Genomic DNA, 26767 nt, shown 5'->3' with positions numbered 1-26767 from the left:
TTAGAACATCTCCTGCCTCTCACAGTTGGGAGGCTCTGAACAATCACATATGGCCGGAAAAACCTATTCAGGCAGGCTAGAGGATTTCCAAAGGAGTTTGTAGGTTAAACACTGTCACACCCAGGAATTATTAACTGGAGCTGTAAGCTAACTCTTTTTTCAGAGAGAGGTAGTGGGGGACAGCCCCCGTAAAGTCAGAGGTGTAGGTGAAAGCACAAAGCAGAAAGTAGGCAGACTCTGGTTTTGGGGGTAGATGCTCGAGAATTTCCAGGGGGCCTCCTGAGGCTCGATCCCACCTTTGCGTATGCCGAGCCTCCTTCCTCATGACCTTTGCCATGGGCGGAGCTCGCTCCCCGAAGTCAGGCTCACCCTGGATTGAAACCTTGAAAGCTCTACAACTGTGTGACCATGGACGTGTGAATTCACTTCACTGCATGTCGATTCATTGAGCTGGGAATGACTGTAATACCTGTGTTGGAGAATTGTTATGAATGATTCATATATAAAGCGTCCAACACAGGCTCCGTCGTCCCCTTCTCCTCCTGCCCCCAATCCCTCCCAGCATCAGAGTCTTTTCCAATGAGTCAACTCTTCGCATGAGGTGGCCAAAGTACTGGAGTTTCAGCTTTAGCATCATTCCTTCCAAAGAAATCCCAGGGCTGAATATTACTCAGTCATAAAAAAGAAAAAAATACTGCCATTTGCAGCAACAGGGATGGACCTAGAGATGATCTTACTAAGTGAAGTGAGTCAGAAATAAAAATACCATATGGTATCACTTAGATATGGAATCTAAAAAATGATACAAATGAACTTACCTAAAAACTGAAATAGATTCACAGACATAGAAAACAAACTTAATAGTTACCAAAAGGGACAGTGAGGGGCAGGGGAGATATGAATTAGGAGTTTGCGATTAATATATACACACAAACAGGGAAACAAGGACCTACTCAATATCTTCTAATAACGTGTAATGGAAAATAATCTGAATTTTATACTCACACACACACACATATAGTTGGTCAGGAAGATCCCCTGGAGGAGGGCATGGCAACCCACTCCTGTAGTCTTGCCTGGAGAATCCCATGGACAGAGGAGCCTGGTGGGCTACAGTCCATGGGGTCGCAAAGAGTTGGACATGACTGAATTAGCATACATGCACACACATACATATAGTTAGATATAGATATCTGAATCACTTTGTTGTACACTTGAAAGTAACTCAATATTATAAATTAACTATACTTCAGTTTTAAAAAACAGGGGGTCAGAAGAACAAGAAATCTCACACACTACTTTGGGCAATGATTAGCATCACCCACTAGAGCTGATGAGCTCTATCAGGAAAGAACCCCAGCCTCATAGACAAGCAAGGGATAATAAGACCCCAAAGGAGATGCCCGGGTGACGAGCTGAGCAGGGCTGCCACACCCACAGTAGCCAGAAGTGGCCTATGAGATGTGATAAATCACAGCAACACAGTTTATTACCCGCAGCACAGCAGCCAGCAGGAACGTCAAATGGTCGTGCTGGCTCCTGTGCTCCCGAGCCCACTGGGCAACGTGGTGGGTCCAGATGAAAGCCGGTCACTCGGCAGGTTGCTCTGCGTTTGAGGGACGTGGGACCCGGGGCTCAGCACCTTTGGAAGGAAGCGGCAAACAAGCCAGTCCCCTGCTGCCCCTGAGGAGCAAGCAGTAACCACACCATGCTCGCCTGGACCTGTCTTGTCTGTGTGAACTGCTACGGAACTGCCCCGTATCAGGGATGGATGTGGCTTGACGTCTGCACCCTTGGGAAAGACATGCAGGGGTTCTTGGGGCCCAGGGTGAACTGTCCCTTCCCCTAAAAGGCAAAGCTTGTGAGCCAGTCATTACAGTAATTATTCCAACCCAGTGTATAATATATATACACAACCGAAATGCAAGCCCATGCCACCAAAAGACATACAAGTAATTCATAGCAGTATACTTTTAACAGCCCCAAAGTGCGACTGTCCTTCGACAATAGAATAGATAAATGAGAGGACGGGCAGACAATGGAGCACTTACACCAGTTAAGTAAACAACAGCTGTGCCAAAGCACTAGGAAGACGCTCCTACACATCATGTTGCGTGAAGGACCCAGACACACAAAAGGACACACCCTTTATGATCCCACTTACCTGAGTTAAAAGCAAGCTGAACAAATCCGGGGGTGAAATGCGAGGAGGGCAGGAACCTTTGGGGAAGAGAGGTAATGGGGATTGGCAGCGAGCCTCTGGGACACTCATCATGTTCTTTTCCTTGATGGGGGTGGGGTGGGGGAGGCTCCTTGGGACAAGGCAATGGCAACCCACTCCAGTATTCTTGCCTGGAAAATCCCATAGACAGAGGAGCCTGGCAGGCTACAGCCCATGGGTCGCAAAGAGTCAGGACATGACTGAGTACACAGCAACCAGTTGTAAACTTATATGCTTTTTTGCATATATCTTATATTTCAATAGAACAGTTTTTTAATGAATTTTTCTTTTTTATATTTCTTTCTTTGGTTTTTAAATTCACTTTTAATTGGAGGATAATAGCTTTACAATGTTGTATTCATTTCTGCCATACAATAACGTGAGTCAGCTATATGTATAGATATATCTCCTCCCTCCTAAACCTCCCTCCCACCCCCTACCCCATCCCACCCTTCTAGGTCATCACAGAGCCCCGGATTGAGCTCCCTGTGTTATACAGCAGCTTCCCACTAGCTCTTTTATGTACGGTAACATATATGTTTCAATGCTAATCTCTCAGTTGATTCCAAAAACAGTTTAAGAAGTTGGGCCAAGTAGAAAGAATGGAATGATTGGCCCACGGCCACCATCCCTTTAATGATGAGCGTTCCTGCCAGCAGCGAGAGGAAAAGCGGCAGTTGGCAGGTCTGCTCTTCTAGAGGGGACAGCATCGCAGATAGAGCCGCCTAAGTGACCCTCAAACAGGCGACATCACCGGCAGATAACAATGAGACCACAAATGACTTTCAGAACTCTTGCTTCTAAGAACCTGCAATTACCACAAATCCTATCACTGACCCTCACATATTCTTCCTGATCAGCTACCTTGTCACAAGGAGGAAAAGGAAGATGAGGCTTTGGGTGCCTGGCAGGTTGACCATGGCCCTGGTTTTCATTAGGTTCACATGGGAGATCTGAGCTGCTTGTACCTGATCACACGCCCATAGGAAGATACTGGCACAGAGTTACAGGAACAGCGTATGGACGCAATTGAAGCCCCAAATTTGGCAATGGCTGCAGAACTTTCCTCAGACAGCTGCTGAAAATTATTTCTGATAGTAGGAGGGTGGAGGTGGGGTACCAGCTGCTGGGAGATGGAGGTGGGGGGTGGGAGGTAAGCAGCCCTAATTTGGGGGTAGAAAGAAGTCGTCTTTCTCAGCTTGGATTCCCAATAACAGAAAAATGTATTTTGGTTCTTTTTTGTTACTTTTTAACTTGGCAATTTATAGCTTCTAACATCTGACTGTCAAGCTACACAGACATATTAGCAGAGTGTGAATCTATTTTCCTCTTTAATTTGTTTGCATTAATGTAGAACCAGCCTCTGGTATCCCCAGAACATAGTGGAATATATTTACTGATATATAGCATATAATATCAGTTAACAAATAATATTTAGCAATCAATTGAAGTGAATTTGGCTAGATATTTTTATCAGTAGGGGAAGAAGTTATTCAAGAGATCTGCAGCTAGTTAATAAGAATGTGCACCATCAGATCTGACCTTCACCACTAATCTTCTAATCTGAAAGTAAACAGGAGAGCTGGCATCATCGATCCAAATTGTCAGAATAGAATTGTACTAGAAACCCAGCTTAATAATTTCTGGTAGAAATCCTTATCCTGATATTTATCATCCAAGGCTCAGAAAGTGAAGAATCCACTGTCAGTGCAGGAGCCACAGGAGACTCGGGTTCAATCCCTTAGGCAGGAAGATCCCCTGGAAGAGGAAATGACAACCCACTCCAGTATTCTTGCCTGGGAAATCCCAGGGACAGAGGATCCTGATGGGCTACAGTCCATGGGGTCCCAAAGAGTCAGACACGACTGAGCGATGGAATCATACCATGCATGTGTGTGTGTGTGTGTTTGCTGCACAGCACAGCATACAGGATCTTAGTTCCCCAACCAGGGATCAAACCCACACCCGCTGCAGTAGAAGAACAATGTGTTCATCACTTGACCACCATGGGAGTCCCTATCATCAAGACTTTCGTTGTCCAACTACTTGTCTGTTTCCACTTATGGCTATGGGCTTCCTTAGGCCAATGACTTCTTTATATATCACAGGCTCAAGCCTGTGATAGTACCTGGCACATAGCCAGAAGGCAACGCATTTTGTTGAATGAACAAATTAACTTGCATGATTGGTATAATGGAGAGAGAACAGAAGTGCTTATTGATTGACTCGGCCCACCTGCCCGAGGTTCTCTCATCAGCTAGTTTGACCATCAGTGATCTTTGCCAGGGCTTAGAACACAATGATCTCATTTCCAGGCTTTTTCATCCTTTTTGTTTTTCAAAGTAGATTTTATCTTTTTAGAGTAATTTTATATTTACAGCAAAATTGAGTGGAAAGTAGAGATTTCCATTACACTCCCTGCTTCCACATGCACAGACTCCCCCATTATCAACATCCCCCACCAAAGAGGTACATTTGTGACAACTGATAGACCTATACTGACACACCAGTATCACCCAAAGCCCATAGTTTACATTACAGTTCACTCCTTTGCACATTCTATGATTTGTGACAAAATTACAGTAATCCGCCTCTGTCATGTCAGAACAGCTTCTGAGTCCTAGAAATCCTCTGTGCTCTGCCCCTTCATCCCTCCCTTCCCTCAAACCCTGGTCACTATGGATCTTTCACTGTCTGCATAGTTTTGCCTTTTCCAGAATGTCATAGAGTTGGAATCATACAGTATGTGAAAATGAAAGTGAAGTCACTCAGTCGTGTCTGACTCTTTGCAACCCCATGGACTGTAACCTACTAGGCTCCTCTGTCCATGGGATTTTCCAGGCAAGAATACTGGAGTGGGTTGCCATTTCCTTCTCCAGGAGATCTTCCGAACGCAGGGATTGAACCTGGGTCTCCCGCATTGTAGGCAGACGCTTTACCATCTGAGCCACCAGGAAAGTCCAAGAGTTGGCTTCCTTCACTTTGTAATATGTATTTAAGGTTCCTTCTAGCTTTTCATGGCTTGATTGGTTTGGTTTTAGGGCTTTTTTTTTTTTTTTTTTTTGCTATAGCAGCAATATGTGAGATCTTAGTTCACCAACCAGGGATCAAACCCATGCCCCTAGCATTAGAAGCTCAGAGTCTTAACTGCTGGACCTCCGGGGAAGTCCCTTAAGATGACACTTCTGATGATCTCAATTAGTTCTCCTTATTTCTGGGAGAGAACCGACAAATTCATTGTTTCAGTTCTGACTGCAATTAAACTTATCAGGGGAGATCATGTCATATCTGGCATTATCATTTTTTTTTCTTTTTTTGACCTCTCCCAGCTTCTTGCTTCATTAAGAGGGCAGATGACTTAAGATGGACTATTCTGATTTTTTTATGCTATGACTATCTCATAATCTAGCTCCAGATTCAGAGCACTCTTCGCTACAAAGTTGGGCCTCCGCTTTAAAATAGTCTAGAACCATGACACTATAGTTCTATGGTGTAAGGGCTTCCCTTGTGGCTAAGATGGTGAAGAATCTGCCTGGAATGCAGGAGACCCAGGTTTGATTTCTGGGTCGGGAAGATCCCCTAGAGAAGGGAATGGCAACCCACACCAGTATTCTTCCCTGGAGAATCCCATGGACAGAGGAGCCTGGCGGGCTACAGTCCGTGGGGTTGCAGAGTCGGACACGACTGAGTGACTAACACTTTCACTTTCATGACACCATAAAACTCCTAGAAGAGAACATAGGCAAAATACTGACATAAATCTGTACCAATGTTTTTTCAGGTCAGTCTCCCAAGGCAATAGAAATAAAAGCAAAAATAAGAGAATAGCATTGAAAGATGTATATGACCATGTGTAAAATAGATGACCAGTGCAAATTAGATGCACAAAGCAGGGCGCCCAAAGCTGGTGCTCTGGGACAACCCAGAGGGATGAGGTAGGGAGCAAGGTGGGAAGGGGGTTCAGGATGGTAGGACACATGTATACCCATGGTTGTTTCATGTCGATGTATGGCAAAAACCACCACAATATTGTAAAGTAATTAGCCTCCAATTAAAATAAATAAATTAAAAAAAACAAGAGACATTACTTTGTCAACAAAGGTCCGTCTAGTCAAGGCTATAGTTTTTCTAGTGGTCTTGTATGGATGTGAGAGTTGGGCTGTGAAGAAAGCTGAGCACCGAAGAATTGATGCTTTTGAACTGTGGTGTTGGAGAAGACTCTTGAGAGTCCCTTGGACTGCAAGGAGATCCAACCAGTCCATTCTGAAGGAGATCAGTCCCAGGTGTTCTTTGGAAGGACTGATGCTAAAGCTGAAACTCCAGTACTTTGGCCACCTCATGTGAAGAGTTGACTCATTGGAAAAGACTCTGATGCTGGGAGGGATTGGGGGCAGGAGGAGAAGGGGACAACAGAGGATGAGATGGCTGGATGGCATCACTGAGTCGATGGACGTGAGTCTGAGTGAACCCCGGGAGTTGGTGATGGACAGGGAGGCCTGGCGTGCTGCAATTCATGGGGTCGCAAAGAGTCAGACACAACTGAACTGAGCGACTGAACTGAATTGAAAAAAAAAAAAAAAAACCAAATGGGGACCTAATCAAACTTATAAGCTTTTGCACAGCAAAGGAAACCATTAAAAAAAAATGAAAAGACAATCTACAAATGAGAGAAAATATTTGCAAATGATGTAACCAACAATGGCTTAATTTCCAAACAGCTCAAACAACCCAGTAACCACAACAACAAAAAGACCCAATCAAAAAATGGGCAGAGGATTTAAAGAGACATTTCTCCAAAGAAGACATACAAATGGCCAACAGGCACACAAAAAGATGCTCAGCGTCGCTAATTATTAGAGAAATGCAAATCAAAATTACAATGAGGTACAACCTCACACTGGTTAGAATGACTATCATCAAAAAGTCTACAGATAACAAATGCTGGATAAGATGTGGAAAAAAGGGGACCCTCCTACACTGATGGTAGGAATGTAAATTGGTGCAGCCACTATGGAGAACAGTATGGAGATACCTCAAAAAAAGAAGATACTGTGGAAGTGGAAAGTCAGTTCCACCCTGAGTACCTCCCAGGATGGACAAACATACAGTGAACCTCAGATCTGTATGACGAGAAATCGCATAAATATTACTTTTAAATGTGAGTGCCATTTAAAATGTGTAGACTTTTTGATGATGGCCATTCTGACCAGCGTGAAGTTGTACCTCATTGGAGATTTGTTCTGACTAGTATGAGGTGGTACCTCCTTGTAGTTTTGATTTTATTCTGTAATAATTAGAAACACTGAGCATCTTTTTATGTGCCCGTTGGCCATCTGTATGTCTCTTTGGAGAAATGTCTATTTAGGTCTTCTGCTCAGTTTTCAAATGTCTGTTTAGGTCTTCTGCCCATTTGCTTTCCTCATTAAGGACTCCTGGCACTTCTGCACTACATACTAAATAAGCAATGAATAACTTAGAAATGGAATCGAAGTCTAGTTTCACATATGCAAGTCCGACAGCCTCTCAGGACACCTGGGCAGCCCTTCACCCTCCTGCTAACTCTCAGCCAAGTGTCAATGTCGAGCAAGGTTTACTCTGCTAGGTTCTCTGCTGGGATGACTGCCAACAGGCAGAAAGAAATCATATTGGGGCAAAGATTAATATCTGACCCCCAGGTGAGATTACTTTTAGGTAATGAATCAGCATGATTTCTTTGAAATCAGCATAAATATGAGAGGGAACATCATTTACCATGAAAAACATTCACCAGGGAATTAGGAAAGTGACCTTTGGGTAAACTACTTAAACCGTCAGCTTCCATGTTACCATTTTTTAGAGCAAAGGCATGTTTATTTTAAATACCAACACTTTGCCCATGACCTTACCCCCAGTGGGTCACTGGAAGCTTTAAGAGGTGTGATGACCTGACATTCTCCAGCCTGGACTCCTCTCCCAGAACACACACGCACACCCGTCTCCTCTCTGATGCACGCACGCACACACACACACACACACACACCCATCTCCTCTCTGATGCCCTCTCCTGTGAGTCTCCTCTGTTTCTTCCCCTCGGGCCATGCTTCCCTCCCTGCAGCAGAGGGAGGCACACCCACATCAGGACACTTGCACCTGCCCTTCACCCAGCTCAGTGCTCCTTCCATGGTCATCACTCTACCAGGTCACTCAAGCCAGGAATCCACAGACTCTCCATCTATTTTCTGTCTCAGCCTTCACTTATATCCTTTATGCTAAGTTGCTTCAGTCGTGTCTGACTCTTTGTGATCCTATGGGCCATAGCCTGCCAGGCTTCTCTGTCCATGGGAGTCTCCAGGACACTGTGCACTGTATCTTTCATAGTACATGTCATAGGACTTTTATTAGACTTCTCCCCTTGTTTGTTTGTTTTGTGCTCTGGCTTGTGCTCCCCCCAGGCCCCTAAATTATAAGCACCTTGAGGGTGAGAATTAGATTAACTTATTCCCTATTATCCTACCACCTAGTGTGGAAGGAATGATGCTAAAGCTGAAACTCCAGTACTTTGGCCACCTCATGCGGAGAGTTGACTCATTGGAAAAGACTCTGATGCTGGGAGGGATTGGGGGCAGGAGGAAAAGGGGACGACGGAGGATGAGATGGCTGGATGGCATCACCAACTCTATGGACATGAGTTTGAGTGAACTCCGGGAGTTGTTGATGGACAGGGAGGCCTAACGTGCTGCAATTCATGGGGTCTCAAAGAGTTGGACATGACTGAGCGACTGAACTGAACTGAGCACGGTACCTGATACCTAACAGGTACTCGATACATAATTGTTAAATACATAAATGAATTTGGATAAATGACCTACTTGATCAGCCCACTGATTATGAGCAGAACTATACAGCTTCTCCATCACGTTGTGGTCGTGACAACAGGGAGGGAGGAGCACGTGGCACCTGTCTCTAGGCAACAAGGCAGAGGGAGAGACAGAACATCTGGTGGTAGCCTGGAATCTGTGGGGAGGTGCCAAAGAGGACCAGTTTGGTGGAGCTTCCTCTGGAGCCTGAGTCTTAGCCAGGTGGCCCTCTGCTGCCCTTTCAAAAGCTAGATCATTCAGGGCCACCTACAGAAGCCGCTCTCCACCTGGAAGAGATTCTTTGTGTTTCAAGGTGACTTCATGGGCCTGATAAGGTTTTTTCATTGTCAGTATCATTCAACAGGAAAATACTCTTTCCTGATAAAGAGAGAGACTTAGTAGAAATCCGAATGCTTTGACATTTTTAAGCCTGTGTTAAATTGAATTACTAATGTCTTTTGCAACTCCAGCTCAAAACTTTAGGATAAATGGACAAACTAAGTTCAGTTCAGCCCTAGTCGTGTCCAACTTTTTGTGACCCCATGGACTGCAGCATGCCAGGCTTCCCTGTCCATCACCAACTCCCAGAGCTTGCTTATACTCATGTCCATCGAGTTGGTGATGTCATCCAACCATCTCATCCTCTATTGTCCCCTTCTCCTGCCTTCAGTCTTTCCCAGAATCAGGGTCTTTTCCAATGAGTAAGCACTTTGCATCAGGTGGCCAAAGTATTAGAGCTTCCACTTCATCATCAGTCCTTCCAATGAATTTTTAGGACTGATTCCTTTAGGATTGACTGGTTTGATCTTCTTGCAGTCCAAGGGACAAACTAAATGCACAGATAATTTTTAACAGATGACACACAAAAGCCTCCACAAAGAGAGGTGTGTGTATGTGTCTTCTTTCCAGCATTTATAATTATTATACGTTCATGAACAAACTTAGGGTTACCTTAACCCTTAACATATTCATATTAACCTTAACATATTCATAGAGAAAGGACAGCAGCTTTTTTTGTTTGTTTACAAAAAACAAATGGTTTTTGTACTTATAGTAAAAGTAGAACTCATTGGTGGGCGTGACTAAGGAGAGAACGGCGTCAAGGCTCTCGTAAGTGCAGAGCCGTCATTTGTCCAGGGGCCATCACTAGGGATTATTTGACCTCACAGTCATTGGGGATGAGCCACTTTTCTGCCACTGTGCTTTTTTCAAACTCCTCCACATGAAACTTAGTAAATCCCCACTTCTTGGAGATGCAGATCTTCTGACTGCCAGGGAACTTGAACTTGGCCCTGCAGAGGGCCTCAGTCACATGCTCCTTGTTCTGCAAGTTGGTGCAGATAGACATAAAGAGTTGGCCGGTGTGGACCCTGGCTACTTCACCTTGGGGCTTTCCAAAGGCAACACACATACCTGTCTGGAGCCTAGACTGGGGCCAGCGTGCCAGTCATGAATGTCCACTGGAAAGGGCTGTCTCCAAGGTCCCAAACAGGCTGCACACACTACTGAGGAGGCTGCTGTCTGCAGCCACTGCCCACCGGGTTCCAGGGGCAGAGGAGTACAGGGCTGGAAAAGCAGTTCATTTTTATAAAACCCTTCCAGATCAAGCCATTTTGATGGAAATTTCATATGCCATTCAAGGACGCTGCACTTTTGCCTGTTGAGATATTCTATATTTTTTCAGCTTTTTGACTTAGTAGTTGGAGATGTCAACCTCATTTATGGCATCTGGTATGTGCCCAGTCCCTCCTATGGCAATATTCCTACTTTGATGGAGAAATGCTAGTCCTGATCAAAGTCAATTTGGGGTTCATTGAGAGGAAAGTCTCACCATTTTCTCATGTGACTTTTGTGTCTGCAATGCCTAACAAGCTAATGCCTAATCAGCTAATATTAGAAGACCTGTAAGGTAAGAGTCTACACAGAGAAATATCTTCAAATAGGCTGCTCTGTTTAAACTCACCTTTGGCTGAACTTTCTATTCACATTTTTTTCTTCATTGATCTTCATCATAAAAATGTTTCTAACTCAACATTAAAATAATCATTATGGAAGATCTTAATTAATAGTGAAATGTCATCATCATTGCAGATATTATCTGTTTGTGGTACCATATCACTCCTGAGTTTAATAAGAACATTGAAAATGTTATTCATTCAATGTGGAATCTTAGAAAATAATACAAACCAACTCATTTACAAAACAGACCAGATTCACAGACATAGAAAACAAACACAGTTAGCAAAGGGGAAAGGGGAGGGAGAGGGATAAATTAGGGGTAGGGGATTTATAGATCAGATCAGATCAGTCGCTAAGTCATGTCCGACTCTTTGCGACCCCATGAATCGAAGCACGCCAGGCCTCCCTGTCCATCACCAACTCCCGGAGTTCACTCAGACTCACGTCCATCGACTCAGTGATGCCATCCAGCCATCTCATCCTCTGTCGTCCCCTTCTCCTCCTGCCCCCAATCCCTCCCAGCATCAGAGTCTTTTCCAATGAGTCAACTCTTTGCATGAGGTGGCCAAAGTACTGGAGTTTCAGCTTCAGCATCATTCCCTCCAAAAATATCCCAGGGCTGATCTCCTTCAGAATGGATTGGTTGGATCTCCTTGCAGTCCAAGGGACTCTCAAGAGTCTTCTCCAACACCACAGTTCAAAAGCATCAATTCTTCGGCGCTCAGCCTTCTTCACAGTCCAACTCTCACATCCATACATGACCACAGGAAAAACCATAGCCTTGACTAGACGGACCTTTGTTGGCAAAGTAATGTCTCTGCTTTTGAATACACACCAATATATATAAAATAGATAACCAACAAGGATTTACTATATAGCACAAAGAACTATATTCAATATCTTATAATAACTTATAATGGAAAATAATCTGAAAAGGAATACATATATACATATAACTGAGTCACTTAAAAGTAACACAATATTGTAAGTCAACTGTAAGTTCAATTCTAAAAAATTTTAAAAATAGGACTTCCCTGGTGCTCCAGTGGATAAGAATCCACCTGCCAATACAGGGGACAATGTTTCAATCCCTGGTCTGGGAAGATTCCATTGCCTTGGGGCAGCTAAGCCTGTGCAAAACTACTGAGCCCATGCTCTAGAGTTGCACGACAAAACTCTAGCGCTGCAAGTAGCGAAGCCCGTGCACCTAAAGCTCGCGGGCTCCACAACAAGGGAAGTCGCCCAGGGGAGAAGCCCTCACACCACAGCTAGAGAGCAGCCCCCACTCGCCACGACTCGAGAAAGCCCACATGCAGCAACAAAGACACAGTGCAGCCAGAAATAAAGATAGAAAGAAAAGAAAAGAAACTGTTATTCATCCATAGCTGGATCATCCGCCTCTCTCGAATTCACAACAGGGTACAGTGAACCTTGCTTCCATCACTGCCCACAAGCACCCTGGTGATCTTCACCTGATCTCTAAGGTACCCCCTCCGGCTGACGGCACTGGCTGCCGAGGTTCCCTCCCCCACAGAACCAGGCCTCCCGAAGGAGGGACCTGGCAGCGGCCGCCTTCCAGAGGAACTGGCCAGTGAGGATGTGAATGGTTCTGGAAAACCCCAGTCTACTCTGTGGAAGCTTCTTCTCCAGCACTCAAACTCCAAGACTTGAAGTCATGTGTTAAACCACACTTCTAAAGTGTATTCTTTTAAGCATTCCAACATTTGCATCATCAATTTTCTAGACATAGAAGATAAACAAACCAGCATGAGTTTAATTCCACAAATTCCAAAATGCTTGAGTCTGACAGCACTATAATGCAGTAACTCATTTGTCTCCCAAGTTGATAACTCCCTGGAGATATGTAAAGAAGCAAATGGATATGTGATTTTACCTATAGAACAGGGACATCAGAAAAACTCATCTAAATATGCCCTTCAGCCCACACCTTTGCACTGACTAGCAGTCCAACATCAGTTATTTTAACTAATTAGGAAAACATTTTAATCCAACAGTACTTTATGCATGGTGGGGAGGGTGGGACTCAGTAAATATTTGTCTAGTGTTATTGCTGGCAAGGCTAGTTAGGCACGTGTTGAATACAGAGCACAATTCTAGACTTGGTGGTGGGAAGAAACAAAAATGATGAGAAGCTATGGTCTGTGCAAGCACAGGCTCGTCGCCACGTGTCCTTCTGTCTGGGGAGCTGACAGGGTTTATGAGGCTGCTCAGCCCCCAACTCATTAGGAGTGAGTCAAGTACTAGGCGTAGAGTTGGCCAAGAAACTGGTTTATCAGCTTCCATGAGTTGCATATGAGGACTTTTAAACCTTTCTTATATAGTTATCAACACAGTGCCCTTCCACAAAAAATAAAGTCCCATTGAGGGATCCACAGGAACGCATCACAAACTCCACTCCATGACTCTCCCTGCCTCATTTTAAAGCCCAAGTGATGCTCTTCTTTTAAACAGAAGATGCTGACGCTCATCCTTGGCAGGAACACCCAGGTTAAGGACTAGGAGCCCAGGTCAGCCTAAGGAACGATGAAGTAAGGGCTCTGCAAGGTAGTACTGGAGTAATAGAGTTGTTCTCTCCAGGCTGTAGTGCACCTAAGAATTGCCTGGGAATCCCGCTGACACGCGGATGCAATAAACCTCAGGTGGCCCTGGGACTCTGCATTTGTAACAAGCTCGCAGGTGATGCTGGTCCTAGAACCACATTTTGAGCAGCTTGCTTTTGAAAATACCCTGGGAACATAAATTAATTGTTCTGCAGTGGAGCTCAGAAAGAGAAGAGCAGGTGAAAATAATACCAGAACTCCCAAATGATCCCATAAATGTATCATTCACCAGAAAAGACTCCTTGTTTCAGTATATGTAAATAAAACAGGCAATACACATAGATTTTTTTAAAGCAAGCTTATTAACTGTTTTTACCATCAGAGCCTACGGCTGTTATAACATAAACAGATAGTGCAATGTATTCATAATCCTATCTTATTTCAAATTAGTGCCTATTTCGCCCCTAATAAGCTTCGCCACTTTCAGCTTCACTCCTAGAAATGATAACTCAGAAGTGCAGAGTGTTCTTTTTACTTTAGATATTTATCTTGTAAATAAATACAGACAGGGGCCGCCAGAAATCTCTTAAAGGGTCCAGGCTGTTAGTCAGCCTCAGTTCTTGTATCAGCAGTGCTACTAATTAGCTGGTTACACCACAGGCCTCCTCAGCCTCAGCAGTGAGAGCCTTAGAAAAGATGAACCCCAACCCCCGCCATCAATCCAGGCCCCCGACCACCTTTGATTCTTTGAGGTCACCAATGGCAAACATTTAACAACTTGATTTGAGTGGATTACCTTGGATTTTCTAGAAGGCCCCCTTTCTTGCATATTGGTCTCCCAGGCTTGTCCTGCAGCAGGTCCGGGACCCCCAGGGCAGCCAGCGCCGTCTACTCATTTCACGGTGTCGACCGCCCCCTGCAGGCGCTCCCCGGGACTGACTCGCCTAGTGGTCTGCGAAGGTCTTGGAAATACAGACACTCTTTCCTCCAAGTGGATGCTGGGCACAGGAAAGAGCAGAACAGAAAATAAGTGTCTTTTTCAGAAGAGGAGCGATAAAAGCCAACTAATAAAGACCCAGAGGGGAGGAAGGGCCCTCAGGGGTTGGAAAAGGGAAGGACAGGAGGCGAGTCTTAGCTGTCCCAACAGCAGCATCTGTAAAGGGAGCTTTGTTTATGTACTACCAAATCCTCTAGCTCTTTGCTTCCTGCACATTGCTTATCAGAATCTTGGGATTTTCCGAGGCAGAATATGCATACTCTATTATGTTACTACCATAACAGAGTACATTTTGACCAGAAAGCTTTATATCCCTCATTATGTGTAGGTAAATGATTGTTCAGTGCTTGTCTATAGAAAAGTTAAACCATCCTCAGTAAGCTGAATATTATCTTCCCATTTTCCCTCACTCAAGGCATAAGAAATTACTATAATTTACCACGGCACAAAGGTAATAAAAGTGGATAGAAGCTGTCTTTTCAACATCTAAGCACATTTCTGGGAGAGCTTTTGACTGCCAACAGCCCTAATTATTACCATCTTTGTACCTAATTGATTTAGTCACAGTCCATGTGGTCATCTGAGTACTGTTTGATTCTAATGATAAAGGATTAATGGGCCATGTCTCCATTTTGCTCACAAATGCTTTAGAGTGTGTTTCTGCCTTGTATTGTAGGCAATTATGCTTTCTGTGCAGAATCTGTGAAGTTAATGATTCTTCACATTTCCTGAAAAACGTTTTTTTTTTTTTTTCCGTTTTGTTCAGATGAGTGGGTAGTTACTTTCTCTCTAAATATGAGTTTCAGAACCATTGTATTTCTACAGCTAAAGCAGATGTAAAGCATAGCCAATGAATGTGCATTCCTGTGTGTTTCATGAGACATCGAAATTTTAAGGACTTCCCTGGCACTCCAGTGATTAAGACTCCACACTTTCAATGCCGGAGGTGTGGGTTGCATCCTTGATTGGGGAAATAATATCCCACATGCCACTTTGGACAGGGCAAAATTAAATAAAAATATTTTTTTTTAAATATTGTATTTCAAGTGCTTTTCCTGTGGTCCCCTCGTCTTTTTCATGCCTCAATTAAGCCATCAGTGTGGCTATAATGGTAGTGGCCAGTGAAGTGTTGGAACGGCAGGGGGCAGAGAAACAGAATCCAGTTACTGGAAACTACCTTCATCTTCCAGAGAGTCAGAAAAAGAGGACAGTCCCACTGCCCCTCGGCTCCTGCCTACCTCCCTTTTCCCTGACTACAGCACTGACCCACTCCGCAGGGAGATGGAATATTCGAGCAGCCTCAGACAATGGTGCCTAAGCAGCCCTCGAGCCCACACCCATGAGTACATTCTTGGTATTTATATGCATTACAAGTTGATCACCATGCTAAAGTCTAATAATCATCCCTCAGCGTACAAAGTACAAAGTTACTACAATATTATTGACTGTATTCCGTATATAGGGGCTTCCCTCATAACTCAGTCGGTAAAGAATCTGCCTGCAGTGCAGGAGACCCGGATTCAATTCCTGGGTAGAGAAGATCCTCTTGAAAAGGAAATGGCAACCCACTCCAGTATTTTCACCTGGAGAATCCCATAGACAGAGGAGCCTGGCGGTCTACAGTCCATAGGATCACAAGAGTCAGACACGACTTAGCGACTAAACCACCACCACCATTCTGTATGTGGTATGTTACATCCCTGTGACTTATTTATTTTATAACTGGAAGTCTGTACTCGTAATCCCCTTCACATTTGTCACCCAACCCTCCAATCACCTCCCCTCTGACAATCACCCATTTGTTCTCTGTATCTATGCATCTGTCTCTGTTTTGATTTGTTTGTTCCTTTGTTTTTTGAGACTCCACATATAAATGAAATCAGATAGTATTTGTCTTTCCCTGTGTAACATTTCATTTAGCATAGTACCCTCCAGATCCATCCATTTTCGTGGCAATTGGCAGGTTCATTCCTTTTTCTGGCTGAGTAGTATTCCATTGTGTGTATATGTGTATATATATATAAAACACATCTTTATCCATTCGTCTGTTGATGGGCACTTGGGTTGGTATTGTAGATAATGCTGCGGTAAACATAAGTGTGCATATATCTTTTCAAATTAGTGTTTTCATTTTCTTCGGGTAAGCACCCAGAAATGGACTTGCTGTATCACAAATATATGCTTAAGGCATGCATTACTTGTTGCCACAGACACAGACCCTGCTTCGTCATGGCAGAAGTTTAAAAATCTGGAGATTAACTTGGTTCTCCTTATTCTCAGGTGTGAACATAGTTCCAACATTCAGCTTTGGACTAGGTGAGAAATCACGGTATTAGTTTCTTCTATATTCTAACCCGTTCATTGTCTGAAGGTGGAATTCTTTTTTAATTAAATGTTTACCTTGGCATAGTGTAGATTCCCATATAGTATTAAAAATAATACAGGGAGATGCCCTGTCTCTTTACACAGATTCCTCTGATGAAAACATCCTGCAGAACTGCAGTACAATATCACAGCCAGGATGCCGACGTAGTCAAAATACAAAACCTTTCACCATGCTCTGAGGATTCCTCCAGGCTGTGCTGAGTGGTCTTGCGTGATAAGGGTATATCACAGTTTGTTTAGTCATTCAACTGTTGAAGGACATCTGGGCTGTTCCCAGTTTATTATGGATAAAGCTGTGATAACATTCCTGTGCGGAGAAGGCAATGGCACCCCACTCCAGTACTCTTGCCTGGAAAATCCCATGGACGGAGGAGCCTGGTAGGCTGCAGTCCATGGGGTCTCTAGGAGTCGGACACAACTGAGCGACTTCACTTTCACTTTTCACTTTCATGCACTGGAGAAGGAAATGGCAACCCACTCCAGTGTTCTTGCCTAGAGAATCCCAGGGACGGGGAAGCCTGGTGGGCTGCCGTCTCTGGGGTCACACAGAGTCGGGACACGACTGAAGTGACTTAGCAGTAGCAGCAGCAGCAACATTCCTGTGGAGGCTTTTCAGTGAATATAGGCTTCATTTCTCTAAGATAAATTCCCAGGAATACAATGGTTAGTCATATAATAGTTGCATGTTTCATTTTTGAAGGAGCTGTCATACTATTTTTTAGAGTGGCTGAACCATTTTATATTCCCACGAGCAACCCACGAGTCATTCTGTTTCTTTAAATCCTCCTCAGTATTTGTGGTCATTGTTTTTTCTTACATTAGTCATTCTGATTGGTGTGTAGGGCTTTCTCGTGGATTTCATTTGCGTTTCCTCAGTGGCATTTGATGTTGACTTTTTTCTTGGGCTTATTTGTAAAATGTCTCTTTCCATCTTTTGCCCATTTGTTGATTGGGCTTTGGGGGTTGGGTTTTAAAGGTACTTTTTTTTTTTAGTAGAAATTATAAGTTCTTTGTCTTATGTGTGATGTTCAAATATCTTCTCATGTCTAGCTTTTTTTTTTACTTTAATCATCTTTCACAGAGAAAAAGCTTTTGATTTGTGCCAAATCTAAGAACCTAGTCTAGAACCCCAAAGATTTTCTTTAATGTTTTTCTCCCCCTAAAATCTACTTTACATTGAAGTCCAGGATCCATTTTTAGTTTATTCTTGTGTAAGGTATGAGACTTAAAGTTCAAAGTAAATATCTATGGATGTTTACTCCAACACCATTTATGAAAAGGCTGTATTTCCTTCTCGAATTGCTTTTGCACTTTTGTCAATAATCAATTGGACATATTTCTGTTGGTTTATTTCTAGATTCTCCATTCTGTTCCATTGATCTATGTGTCAAACTCCCCACAAAAAGAATAGAGTAAATCTCACTTTACTTAAAAATTATTTTAGCTACTCCAGTTCCTTTAACTTTCGTGTAAATTTTACAACAGTCTTGTCTATATCTACAAAAGTATGTGATGTTGATAGGAAATGCATTAAACCTGCATATCAATTTGGGGGAAATTGGCATCTTGACTATGTTGAGTATTTAAATTCACAAATATGGTATACATCTGGATTTATCTAAATCTTCTTTGATTTCTTCACTGATTTCATCACTGATTTCATCAGTGTTGCTTAGTTGAGTAAGAGCAAGTCCTGCACATGTTTTGTTTACAACATGTGGTCAGACTACACTTAAGTATTTTAAAATGATTGTAAATGGTGTTGCATATCTACTTTCAGTGTTCATATGTTCAGGCTGGTATTTAGAAATACAGTTGATTTTTGCAGCATCTTATATCCTGTGACTTTGCTAAATTTACTTACTAGTTCAGGGATTTTTGGCAGATTGCTTGGGGTTCTCTATGTTGGCAATCATGTCACCTACGATAGGCACGGTTTTATTTCTTCTCTCCTGATGTGTGTGCTTTTTGTTTCCTTACTGCACGGTCTAGGACTTCTAGCACAATGTTCAGTAAGAATGGTGAGAGTGGACACCCTTGCCTTGTTGCTAGCTGTAGGTTTTTTGTAGATAATCTTTGTCAAATTGAGGGCATTCCCTTTTATTTCTATTTTTCTGAGAGGTTTTATAACGAATGAGTTGTTGTCAAATGCATTTTCTGCATCAGTCGGTAAGATTGTGTAATTTTCCCCCTTTAGCTTATTAATAAGGTGGATTACATTGACTGATTTTCTTAAACCAGCCTTGCATCTCTGCAAGTAGAATACCCCATCTAAGTAAAATAAACTTGACCTGCTCTTGGTATATAATTCTTTATATATGTTGCTGAATTCTATTTGCCAGCATTTTGTTAAGGACATTTCTGTCTTTATTCACAAGATCTGTGGTTTTCTTTTTCTGCTTTTGGTATCAGGGTAATGCTAGCTTCATAAAATGAGTCAGGAAACATTAACTTCCCTTCTGTTTTCTAGAAAAGATTTTGTATAATTGGTTTTAATTTGGTTTTAAATTTTGGTAGAATTCTCCTGTGAAAACACCTGGGCTGGATATTTTTTTCGGGTGAGTTTTTAATTAAAAATTTGATGTATTTATGAGTTACAGCGCTGTTGACTGTTTAATATTTGGTGAATTTGGTCCTTTGTGTTTTTCAAAGAATTGGTCCATTCCATCTAAACTGTCGAATTTATCTGTGTCCAGTCATTCATAGTATCCCTTTGTTATCATTTTTGCGTCTGCAGTGATGTACTTTGTCTCATTCCTCATAATGGTGATTTGTGTCTTCTTTTATTCATTGTTAGGCAAGAGTTTGTCGATTTTATTGATCTTTTCAAAGAATCACTCTTTGTTTCCCTGATTTTCTATATTGTTTTTCTCTTTTCAATTTCACTGATTTTTGCCCTTATCTCTGTAATTTTCTTCCTTTTTTAAGAATTGACACGGACCATTTTTCGTCTTTATTGAATTTGTTACAGCAGTGTTTCTGGTTGGGTTTTTTTTAATGGTTTGGTTTTCTGGCCACGAGGCATGCGGGATCTTAGCGCCCCGACCAGGGAGTGACCCTGCACCCCCTGCATTGGAAGGCGATGTCCTGTCCACTGGACCACTAGGGAAGTCCCTCTTCCTTTTTTCAAGTTTATTTTGCTCTTTTCAAGATTCAGGTGGTAAAACTTATTGGTCTGAGACTTTTCTTCTTGTCTAACTTACGCATTTAGTGCCATCGATTTTCCTCTCTGCATTGCTTCCGCTATGCCCCCACAAAATTTGATATGTTGTATTTCAATTTTCCTTCAGTCCAGTGTATTTTTAGATTTCCATTTCCTCTTAGATCCGCAAGGTATTTAGCTTTGGGTGTTTAGCGTCCATGTGTTTAGAGATATTCTTGTTATCTTTCTGTTTTTCAGTTCTCATGCAGCTCCACTGTGATCAGAGGGCATGCTGTATATGATATCAATTTTTTTTAATTGGTGGAAGCTTCATTTTATGGCCCAGAATATGGTCTACATTTATCTATGTCCCATGAATATTTGGAAAGAATGTGTAGTGTGGTCTTCTTGGATGAAGGATTCTCTAAATGACAGTTTGACTGTTGGTTGATAGAGTTGAGTCTTCTATTAATAATATATCCTTGCTGATTTTGTCAAGTTGCTCTATCAACTGATGAAAAGTGGTTGTTGAAGTCTCTAACTATAATGATGGATTTTTCCATCACTCAGTTCTATCAGTTTTTGCTTCACTTATTTTGCAATTCTGTCATTTAATTCACACATATTTGGGACTGTCTTCTTGATGTATCAACTCTTTAAGCACTATGTAATATCCCTCTCTGCTCTGGTCATTTTCTTTACCACACGCTTTAATGGTAAAATTTCTTTATCTGATATTAATAGAGTCACTATTGTTTTCCTTTGATTACTGTTTGCATGGTACAACTTTTTCTCTTTTTGTTTTCAGTTTATATCTTTATATTTGAAGTATGTTCCTTCTTTTTGTTGTTGTTCAGTCGCTCATTCGTGTCCGACTCTTTGCGACCCCATGGACTGCAGCACACCAAGCTTCCCTGTCCTTCACTGTCTCCTAGAGTTTCACACTCACATCCACCGAGTCAGTGATGCATACCATCCAACCATTTCATCTTCTGTTGCTCCCTTTCCCTCCTGCCCTCAATCTTTCCCAGCATCAGGGTCTTTTCCAATGAGTCAGCTCTTCACATCAGGTGGCCAAATTATTGGAGCTTCAGCTTCAATATTAATCTTTCCAATGAATATTCAGGGTTGATTTCCTTTAGGATTGACTGGTTTGATCTCCTTGCTGTCCAAGGGACTTGCAAGTCTTCTCCAACACCACAGTTCAAAAGCATCAATTCTTCAGTGCTCAGCTTTCTTTATGGTCTAACTCTCACATCCATACATGACTACTGGAAAAACCGTAGCTTTGACTATAGGAACCTTTGTCAGCAAAGTGATGTCTCTGCTTTTTAATATGCTGTCTAGGTTCATCATTAGACAGCTTATAGTTGGGTCATGTTCTTTAATCCTGCCTGCAACTCTTTTAATCCGTGCATTCAACTAGTTACATTTAATTTAATTACTATTTTAGGATTTAAGGCTTCCATTTGATTTTCTTAATTTTCTGATTTTCTGGTTAGTTTTTACTTTTTTGTTTCCCTGGGTTTTTTCCTGATTTGTTAGGGGAAACTTGAATATTGTTTAGAATTCCATTTTGATATATCGGTAGTGTTTTTTAGTGTACCTTCTTGTATAGCTTTTTAGTGGTAGTTTTAGGAATTATAACTTATCATGGTGTATTGGAATCATCATTCTTACCAGTCTGAGTGAGGTGTGGAAACCGTGCCTCCAGTCACAGCAGTCATTGTCTGAAATGGTTCTGTCTTATGTGAGATTGGGTCAAAATGTGAGCATTTGTATTGTATAGCTAAAGCCAAAGAGCCAAGTCAGGATGGGATCTACCACAAATTAGTCATGTTACATCATAATATAATTATCTAAGCACTTTTTTATTTGAGAAAGGGGCATCTTTTCCTAGTCTGTACAGGAGTACTGCATAGGTGAGAAGCAGCCCTAAATGTCTAGGAACCATGTTTACATTTGGTTACAATATACTTGCCCAATACGTAATAGCTTTCTGAGCTAAAACTTAGTTGAATCGGTCATACAAAAAGAATATGGCCACCTACCTAAGCCCAACTTAGAACCAAAACTAGGTAACTGCCACAAATAAGAAGCAAATACAAAAAGCCAAGAAAATTTAATTTCCATCTAAAGGAATGCAGATGTAATTGTAGAATCAATACTGGTAATATTTTAGAAACGATAGGGAAAGTGCCAGAAAAGAAGTAAATATTATCTCAGTTTTCTAAAGAAAGGATTCTAAAAATTCCAGATAGTTGATCTAATGTAAATCCCTGGGGCAACTTCAGAATGGATTTTTAAATAGATGGTTTATGATGATTTAGAAAAGAAGGAGCCAGCATAGACTGACTAAAAAGGAACATATAGGACTGCCTATATTTTTCCTCTCTGAACTGGTTGAGACATATCAGAGGAATGGAACTGCATTCAAAACATTTACACAGTAGATCCCAATAGGCTTGCAGGAAAAAACTGACATCAGAGAAGCATGGGGTGGGTCACAGAGATACACGATAAAGAGCCTGACAAAGACTGTGCTGTTAATGGACTGAGCCAACTCCAAAGACAATGGATTTGCCCAATCCTAGTCAATCATTTTACAGGTGATGGGGTAAGAAAATACGTGGCACACTTATGGGGAAGCCACAGGGTAGTTAAGATGACAGAAATTAGAGAGGCCAAGCTTCCAATTCTAAGTTTACAAACTCATCAGCCTCAGTTTCCTCATCTATAAAGTAGGAATAATAATGCTTCATAACTGTTAGAATGATTCATAATATTGGTGTGCTAACTGAATAAGACATTGAAGGTAAAGCACAGAACTTCGTAACACTCACTGACTTGGGGTTTTATTACACTTGCTTCTGCTATCATATCTGCTGATGACACAACCAGCAAGAATAGCTGACGTGGACTTGCCTGGCGGCACAGTGGATGGGAATCCACCAGCCAATGTGGATTTGATCCCTGTTCTGGGAAGATTCCACTTGCTGTGGAACAACTAAGCCCTCGACCTGCAACTACTGAGCTCGTGTGCCGCAACTTCTAAAACCCACGCAGCCTGGACCCTGTGCTCCACAACAAGAGAAGCCATCACAATGAGAGGCTGCTCACCGCAACCAAGAGCAGCCTCCACTCGCTGCAACTAGAGAAAGCCCACTCACAACAATGAGGACCCAGTGCGACCAAAAAAAAAGAGGAATAGAGCGCATATATTGCATACATTGTATGGGGTTGATGGGATAAACCTTGATGTCAATTTCACAGGAAGAAAACGATCAAAAATCGTTAACAACTTAACATCCTTTGAGGTGAGGATCTAAAAGCTGTCCGAAGGCATGTACACATTGCTTCATTTAAAATGGATAACCAACAAGGTCCTACTGTATAGAACATGGAACTCTATTCAATGTTATGTGGCAGCCTGGATGAGAAGGGAGTTTGGGGGACTCACATATATGTATAGCTGAGTCCCTTTGCTGTCTACCTGAAACTATCATGACATTGTTAATCAGCTATACTCCAATAAGCTTATTGGAGTATATAATAAGTTTAAAAAATAATAAATAAATAAAAGTTGTCCAAAGGAAGCTTACCAGAAGCCAACAGGGTGACTACAAGCCAAACAATAATTCCAAAACTTTTTAGACTTCACCCCAAGATGATTTTCTACAGAACAGAAAGCAATAGCCATTCTGTATTCCACTCTTGTCAGCACATATTTGAAAGGTTGAGTTTGGATCCAGGTACTCTGTTGCCAAAGAAAAAATAACAAATTGGACCCACTTTAGAGATGAGTTATCAAGTTATCAAGGAGCACCTACAAATCTTGACATACAAGGACCAGACGAAGGAGGACGTGTCACCAGGAGAAGGGAGGCTTAGCTAGGGCTTGACACCTGTGTTCTAAACAACTGAAGACTCACACATGGACGGGAGGGAGGTCTTCCTTGAGACCTTCTGAAAGGCTAGAAGTGAGTGTAGACACAGAGCATCCAACAAGGGGGATTAGAAGAAAACCAGCACTAAAAGAATTATTTAAGACTGTCTTTAGTTGCGTTTTTCTCTTCCTCGAGTTAAGTCAGAATGTGAAGCACTTTATGAAAAAATCTATCAAAAGACTTTCACACAGGCTTTAATGACTCCGATTTGTCAATGTCAGCTTACATCTGTGTAAGAACATCTCTTCTGCCCTGACACTTTTTAAATTGAAAGAAACACTCTCCCTTCAGCTCAAAGCAGCATTTACATCCCTCCTTAGAATTAGGACTCTTTACTAACTGGTACATTTGAATTGTCATCCTGTCTTCCTTAGTGATGACATTATTTCTTTCCTTAACCAGTTCATAGACTGACACTCCTGTCAAAAGTCTTTCTATAATCTCTAACTGCTTGTAGAATTATTTTCCTGGATGTCTTAATCATGGCAATCCAATTTAGTCTCAATGTTACTGTATCAAGTTTTAATTACATTACTGTTTTGCAATCACTAGAGCAGTAAAATTATACTCAGATTTATTACTATGCTTTTCACCAAACGATAGAAGTATTTTTCTGTTTTCAGCCATAGCAATAATAGTTCCTGAAATACTACATTATTGGGTGTCCCTAAAACTTACCTTAAATGATCAATAGAGTATCTTTTTGGAGGAAAAATAATGACAGTTTGTTTTTATTATATTGGTCCCCAAAGTTGCTGGTAGCTTGATTGCTAAGAAATGAAATAGAAAAGTTAAGTACTTCTGTTAAAGTAAGATTTCTACTTTCGAGTATATACTCAAAAGAATTGAAAGCAGGGACTCAAACAGATATTTGTACACAGTGTTATAGCAGTGTTATTCACAATAGCTAACAGGTAGAAGCAACCCAAGTGTCTGTTGATGGATGAATGAATAAACAAAATGTGGTGAATAGAATGATGGAATATTATTAAGTAATATTAAAGCAAGGAAATTCTGACACATGCTGCAACATGGATGAACCTTGAAGACATTATGCTAAGCAAAACAAGCCAAACACTATGATTCCACTTATGTGAGGTACTTAAGAGTCATCGAACTCATAGAGACAGAAAGTAAGATGGTCAGGGAAGGAAGGATGAGGAGTTAGTGTTCAATGGTACAGAGTTTCAGTTTAAGATGATGATACAGTTTTGTGGTTAGATGATGGTGACAGTTGTACAACCCTGTAAAAGTTCTTGATGCTACCCAACTGTACACTTAAAAATGGATGATGAAATATTCAGTTCAGTTCAGTTCAATTGTTCAGTCGTGTCCGACTATTTGCAACCCCATGAATTGCAGCACGCCAGGCCTCCCTGTCCATCACCAACTCCCGGAGTTCACCCAAACCCCTGTCCACCAAGTCGGTGATGCCATCCAGCCTTCTCATCCTCCGTCGTCCCCTTCTCCTCCTGCCCCCAACCCCTCCCAGCACCAGAGTCTTTTCCAATGAGTCAGCTCTTCGCATGAGGTGGCCAAAGTATTGGCGTTTCAGCTTTAGCATCAATCTTCCAAAGAACACCCAGGACTGATCTCCTTTAGAATGGACTGGTTGGATCTCTTTGCAGTCCAAGGGACTCTCAAGAGTCTTCTCCAATACCACAGTTCAAAAGCATCAATATTACTCAGCTATAAAAAAGAACACATTTGAGTCAGTGATAATGAGGTGGATGAACCCAGAGCCTAGGGTACAGAGTGAAGTCAGAAAGAGAAAGACAAATATTGTATATTAACACGTGTTTGGAACCTAGAAAGATGGTCCTGACGAACCTATTTGCAGGGCAGCAATGAAGATGCAGACACAAAGAACAGACTTGCAGACACAGCCGGGGAAGGAGAGGGCGGGACGCGTTGAGAGAGGAGCATGGAAACACACACATCACATGTAAGACAGAGAGCCCATGGGAATTTGCTGTGTGAAGCAGGGAGCTCAGCCCAGTGCTCTGTGACAACCTAGAGGAGTGGGAGAGGGTGGGATGTGGGAAGGAAGTTCAAGAGGGAGTGGACATATGTATACCTGTGGCTGATTCATGTTGATGTATGGCAGAAAAAAAACACAATATTATAAAGCAGTTATCCTCCAATTAGAATTAAAAAACAAACAAAAAATGGTTGAAATGGTGGATTTTATGTTATTTATATTTGCCACAATGAGAGAGAGATGCTAATTATCCAGTAAATTCTCACAGCTCTAAGGGACTTTCCTTAGTTAAGGTGGTTAAGTCCACCGGTTAAGACTCTGCCTTCCAATGCAGGGGCTGAGGGTTGCATCCCTGGGTGGGGAATTAAGATCCCAAATGGCAACCCACTCCAGTACTCTTGCCTGGAAAATTCCATGGACAGAAGAGCCTGGTAGGCTACAGTCCACAGGGTTGCAAAGAGTCGGACACGACTAAGCAACTTCACTTCATACCATGCGGTGGACTTCCTAGGTGGCGCTAGTGATAAAGAACCCACCTGCCAATGCAGGAGACATAAGAGACATGAGTTCAATCCCTGGGTCAGGAAGACTCCCTGGAGGAGGGCATAGCAACCCACTCCAGTATTCTTGCTTGGAGAATCCCATGGATAGAGGAGCCTGGCAGGCTACAGTCCATAGTCAGACAAGACTGAAGGGACTTAGCATGGACGCAGGCATGCCATGCGGTGCTGCCAAGAG

General features: G+C 42.2%; 1 protein-coding gene, 1 long non-coding RNA gene and 1 pseudogene across 16 annotated transcripts in view; 1 reads left to right on the top strand and 2 right to left on the bottom strand.

Moving 5' to 3' along the window:
- Positions 1 to 26767, top strand: part of DLGAP1 (DLG associated protein 1) — a 793561-nt gene that overhangs the window by 603357 nt on the left and 163437 nt on the right. The gene's annotated exons all lie outside the window — the stretch shown is intronic.
- Positions 998 to 14706, bottom strand: LOC147346104 (uncharacterized). Of its 2 annotated transcripts, XR_015153941.1 has the most exons (4): positions 14374 to 14706; positions 2165 to 2220; positions 1494 to 1642; positions 998 to 1110 (listed from the first exon to the last, which is right to left on the bottom strand). It is a non-coding gene; the product is annotated as an uncharacterized LOC147346104 (long non-coding RNA). The 2 variants fall into 2 exon arrangements; XR_015153942.1 differs by lacking the exon at positions 1494 to 1642 and having other exon boundaries at positions 1003 to 1110.
- LOC147346105 (small nucleolar RNA SNORA70) lies at positions 10526 to 10635 on the bottom strand (annotated as a pseudogene).

This window comes from Bos grunniens, chromosome 24 (genome assembly GCF_055505025.1).
Source record: "Bos grunniens cultivar Pamir isolate PY7600 chromosome 24, Bosgru_T2T1.0, whole genome shotgun sequence".
Classification (NCBI taxonomy): domain Eukaryota; kingdom Metazoa; phylum Chordata; class Mammalia; order Artiodactyla; family Bovidae; genus Bos; species Bos grunniens.
The sequence above is the reverse complement of the archived record's forward strand: the minus strand, read 5'-3'. Positions and strand labels throughout refer to the sequence as shown.